This window comes from Melanotaenia boesemani, chromosome 2 (genome assembly GCF_017639745.1).
Source record: "Melanotaenia boesemani isolate fMelBoe1 chromosome 2, fMelBoe1.pri, whole genome shotgun sequence".
NCBI lineage: Eukaryota > Metazoa > Chordata > Actinopteri > Atheriniformes > Melanotaeniidae > Melanotaenia > Melanotaenia boesemani.
The window spans coordinates 25,092,954-25,098,200 of record NC_055683.1 but is presented as its reverse complement, the minus strand read 5'-3'; the positions used below and the strand labels follow the sequence as shown (position 1 = coordinate 25,098,200).

At 38.3% G+C, this 5,247-nt stretch overlaps 1 long non-coding RNA gene across 1 annotated transcript; it reads right to left on the bottom strand.

The window, feature by feature from the left end:
- Nucleotides 1-4,147: 4,147 nt before the first annotated feature.
- LOC121652202 lies at nucleotides 4,148-4,848 on the bottom strand. Its single transcript, XR_006012571.1, has 4 exons — nucleotides 4,814-4,848; nucleotides 4,497-4,697; nucleotides 4,314-4,399; nucleotides 4,148-4,239 (listed from the first exon to the last, which is right to left on the bottom strand). It is a non-coding gene; the product is annotated as an uncharacterized LOC121652202 (long non-coding RNA).
- Between the last annotated feature and the right edge of the window lie 399 nt (nucleotides 4,849-5,247).

The window sequence follows — 5,247 nt, the reverse complement described above, 5'->3', positions numbered from 1 at the left end:
TCAGCTGGCCTCCGTGCGCTGCAGAAACTATTTCAACGATGCTTGCATTCCGGGGTAGCCTCTGTTGCATTTATAACAGACATACTCACGCCTTTGTCCATGTTGAAACTCTTCTCCCCTTTAAGAGCCTGCAGTGGTGTGGAAGGACAGGAAGCCTTCTGCTCTCTGATTGGATGGTGACAAATCAAACTATCCAATCAGATAGAGAACTACAGATATGCAAACTCTTTTCTCCACATTTGCAAACTTGATTTTTTCAGTCAGATTGTTTTTACAGGGTGACAAGTTTGATTTACAGATGCAAACTCTGAAATTATTTGCAAACATTCATTTATAACTGCAAAATCTTTATGACTTAATATTGAGCCCATATTATTGATCTTTTTAGGCTGCTGGCTGTGAACTGATTTTGTCCTTAACATCGTTAAAAAATGCTTTTATTATTTGTGTTCATCCCTTAGCTGCTCTGAAATCTGTTTTAAAACAGTTGATTCAATATTGTGTACTTCAGCTTTGATTTTGAGAGACAGATATTATAGTTTTAAAGTCTCTAATTTGATTAGACTTTAAAAACAGGGTGCAAGTTTCCTAGTTGTAGTCCATTAGGGATGGTGTCATTTTCATCATTAAGGAATAAACCACGAAGCTTCAATCATAGTCCAATAATCCCACTTTTTTATATTATGATTATCTTTATTTTATTCAATGTTGAGTATCTTGGTGTTTATTCATTGTGCTTGAGTTACTTCATTTTATTATATGTGTGGAAATATAACAATGGTTCTTGATTATAGTACATATTTTGTGTTTAGTTTTTAACATGTATTTAAGGGGGTAATCACACTGCTGCTGTTTGGGCAGCTTTAAACGGACCGTGGTCCACTTCCATGGATAGTACTTTTGTTTGGCACAGTAGGAACACCAACTGCATACAGATGTGGACCAAAGAAGTGGACTCTGGTCCACTGGAAAGCCGGGGGTCTCAGTTCACTTACAAATAGACTATCCATTGGACCAAAATGGAAGTGATGTATGCCATCCACTATAAAACGTCAAGAAGAAAAAGAAGAAGGTGACGTAGAGTATTGTTTGGGTAGCAGGAAAAACAAAGCCAACAGCATGTTTCATAAAAACGTAAATGCTCTGCTCACCACAGTAAAATTAGGAGCCCCAAAATGCATCGTATGGCTCTACTGTTTTCTTCTGTTTTCTCTTTCGGTTTTGATCAATCAGGGAGCCCAGTTTGCTTTTTAATTATTGATCAGTGGTTGTTTTGGGGAGTATTGCCCCCTAGCAAGCAGTTGTTTTAACTACGTGATGTTGTTTGGTGCGTTAGAGTTAAATACATTTTTAGCACAAACCAAAAGGTGTGACATTTTTCAGAAATCTCCGCCCAGTCGAACCAAGACTATCCCGGTGTGAATGCCCCCTTAAGCTTTGATAAGAATGATCTTCATTTTTTGTATGAGTCCATTTTTATTTTTATTTTACTTAATTAGTAGAATTAGGACAAATATTTGTTTTGCTATACTTCAGTTAATTTTTAGTAAAACTCTTAATTAAATTTTCTTTTTTTAAAGTGAATTTGCCTTGTTGAAATTATAAGATTATAAGAAAACAAGTCATTTCCCCAAACTGTGTTCTATTGTAATATTAGTTCAAACTTGTGAAATGTTAAATGTAAAACTACATTAATGTTATGTAGTTCCACAGCATATGTTGATGTTCATTCAAGCCCAGACTCACCATAATTTATCATTGTCAAAAGATTTTTCAGAACTTTTATGTTGTATGACATATTCACTCATTTATCTAAGAGATTAACTCAACATTTTGTATAAGACAGGGACAAAAAAAAGTAAATAAAAAGAAAATCTTCCCAACTGTCTGAGTGTAATTAATGCCAGCTGCCTTTATTTAGAATATTGTGGTTTAATTATAGAAATATTGTTGTCAAACAAGAAAAAAATCAGATCAAGACGTCACACTTTGCAATCCATTATACTGATTGGGTGATAATAAATAACTAAGATTGAAAGACCTGCTTTCTTATGCAGCCACTGTTGCCAACTCCTCAATAAGAAAAGTGGCTATTGGCTGTCCTAACAGTTGCTAGAATTTGCTAAATGACATCATCATCTGATTTGAACAATCAGCTTAGTATATGTAGTTGTAATGAAGTGGAGAGGGATATCATGGGAAAGGCAAAAATTGCTGAAAAGACAACATAAAAATGTTTAGAACAGCAAAAAGTAATAAAAATGAAATTCTTCAGGCAATATTTTGTTTTTTTTAGTTTAATTTTATTAAGTGTAATTTGATTTTTAATTAGGAGTCTTCAACACGTCACAACACTTTTACATTTTTGAAAAAGGTTTGACCATTAATAGAAATTAATATCTAACAGTAAGCCAGCGCGGGATCAGCCAGCAGCAGATTTGTACATTTCATTTTCAGCCTGGTCATGAAACAGAGGTGATCACCTGCTCTGAATGCACCTGGGAGCTGCTGCTGTGTGAGGACCATAGACTGTATATAAAAGATGGACGGAGCCTCCGTGATGTTATCTGTAGGTTTCTGAAGAGCTGAATTGAAGCTCATTGGGCGGTTCCCACCGTTGCCATCTTGGCAGCGTCATGCGTGTTGTCTCTTCTGGAAAATCCAAAAATGGGCAAAGAGGTGGAGCTGAGAGGGGACTGTGACAATGGGGGTGGATGATTGACACCCATCAACCTTTGAGCTGCCTGTAGCTAAGAGTTAACTGAGGCAAGTCAGAGCTAACGGTAGCTAACCAGCAAACGGAGGTTAAAGCTAAGGTGCACTGTTAACTGGCCAAAAAACTCGTTTGTGCTGCACTCTCCCTTCTTGCCGCGGATATTGGATACATGTCAATCAAAAGGTCACGCCCCCTAATTATGCCAAATTTCAAGATTAAATAACAACTAAATGGATGAGTTAGTAAAAATTCATCCCCCTCACAGTTGTCATGAAGGTAAACTTGACCTAAAATGGATTTTTGTACCAGACTTTAAACATGCTCGTTTCTGCTGTGAAGTTGGTCTTTTTAACATGGAAGTCTATGGGGATTTGCTTTGTTTTGGAGCCAGCCCGTAGCGGATGAGGGGTGAACTGCAATTTTTTACACTTCCGCATAGGCTTCACATTTAACCGCCTGAGGTTGCCGCTTGGTGAGGACCAAGTATGGGGCTATTATTGTAGCAATATTATCTACAAATCCGTGTTGAAAGTCACAAATGCATACAGAGAGTCGTGTATCCGTATCTTAATTTGTGTGTGCACAGTTGGATTCGCAAATGTGTAAATAAATCCACAAATGTGTGATGAGATTTCTGTGTCTGTACAAGAATCTGCAAATGTGTAAAACAACTTGTGTGTAACCCGGTTTGCAAATGTGTAAAAAAATTCCACAAATCTGTATTTAAAGTTGCAAATGTGTAGACCAATCTGTAAATGCGTGCTAAGATCTGCACATGTGCAGACCGATCTGTATCCACAGAGAGACATGAATGCCTGGAGTATTTCAGCTACAAGACCCAGAAATACAGACAAATCGCTGGTTACGAGTCAAGCAGCTTCTGGATTGGCTCTCTCTACACACGTGGATTTTGCTACACTTGTTCCGTGAGAAATCCACAAATGCGTGTCAGGATTCGTATCCGTAACGTTGGGTTTGCGTGCCCTGACCGCTGGCTCACAGGCTGCCTCACTCCGGCTGCCGTTGGTTCACTTGCTCTGCTGCTGGCGGTAATATAATTGTACGTGATACTGACCTTAGCTTCCGATTCGCGCAGCCTCCGATTCGCTAGTTAAGGGAAATTTTAAGGGACCCTTAAGTCAGAACGCAAGTGACTGTATTTCTCTATTAACCCTGCGTTTTACTGATACTCAATGCCGTCAAACCTGTCTTAGATTATTCTACAGAGCCTACTGAATCTGAAAAACATAGTTTCTGATTTGTGAAACCTTTTTCTGATTGGTGAAAATGCAATAAAGGCAGATTTTACTCATTTTTCTGCCGTTTTTACCCATAATACCTGGTCCAGATGTTATAATATCACACTGAGTCAGGCCAAACCTGTCCTAGATTATTCTACAGAGCCTACTGAATCTGAAAAACACAGGTGAATCTGATTTAAGAAACCTTTATTGGATCGTTTTTACACAAGCCCACGCCTCTCCATGTCATTCCTTATTGCCATCTCCATGGCCTCCATTTCACTAGAAAAAGAAATCATATTTTTTGACAGACATTTTGGGCTATTTTTTAAAGGACATTTAAATGTTTCACTAACCTCTCATCCAGTGGTCCATGATCAACCTCTGCCACTGCGTCTTTTGTAGTCATGTTCCTTATTTCTTCCAAGGCCTTTACTGTCACCTTTGTTACAGGTATCATATCCCGATTATGCATTCATATTATTGTCAATGTTATTATACTCATACCTCTACATTTAAAAAGACACCTATTGACTTACCTCTGGCAACATCACAACAAGGATGTATTTAAGCTTGTCATAGGACAGCATGGTGGAGACTTCATCTGAGATTTTTTCACAGTTATGAAGGAAGCCTGTCAGGTACTTAACTATCCTGTCCAGCTGTTGGTCATCAAACAATACTGGAACCCACTTTTGTGTAAATTCAAAGTGGGGCTGCTTCTCTCCAGACACGACGGCCTGAAACATAAATATACTCAAACTTAACCGTACTGTTTGCTTGCTGGAGGTGGCATGGTCATAGTGATCACATAATGATTAAGCGTCATGTGATGAACAAAAAGAAAAAGGCGTACCTGCAGTGTATCTTCTGCACCCTTTTGTTCCACAATGAACTTGATAAGCGCTTCATTTTTTTCTGAACGTTCAGCAGCAGCCTCTGCTGCCTTGTCCTACAACAAAAGATCAGTAAAATTATTTGTATAGAGCAATATATGAGAATATTGATATTATTATTATGCAAACACACTTGCTGATATATTCTCCATCTGCAACAACCTAAATTTCAGAATTTTAGACCGGAGATTAAGTGTTGATGCATACCCTGACCATAACTATGGTCAGGGTAAGCATCAACAAGAATGCCAGCACCCAGGGAGTGGAGACACAATAATCACTGAGAAAAATATCCCCAAAAAGTTGCGTCCAACGTCCCATGTTGGGCACATAGTTATGGTTTGACCTGACTCAGTGTGATATTGTAACATCTGGACCAGGTCTTATGGGTAAA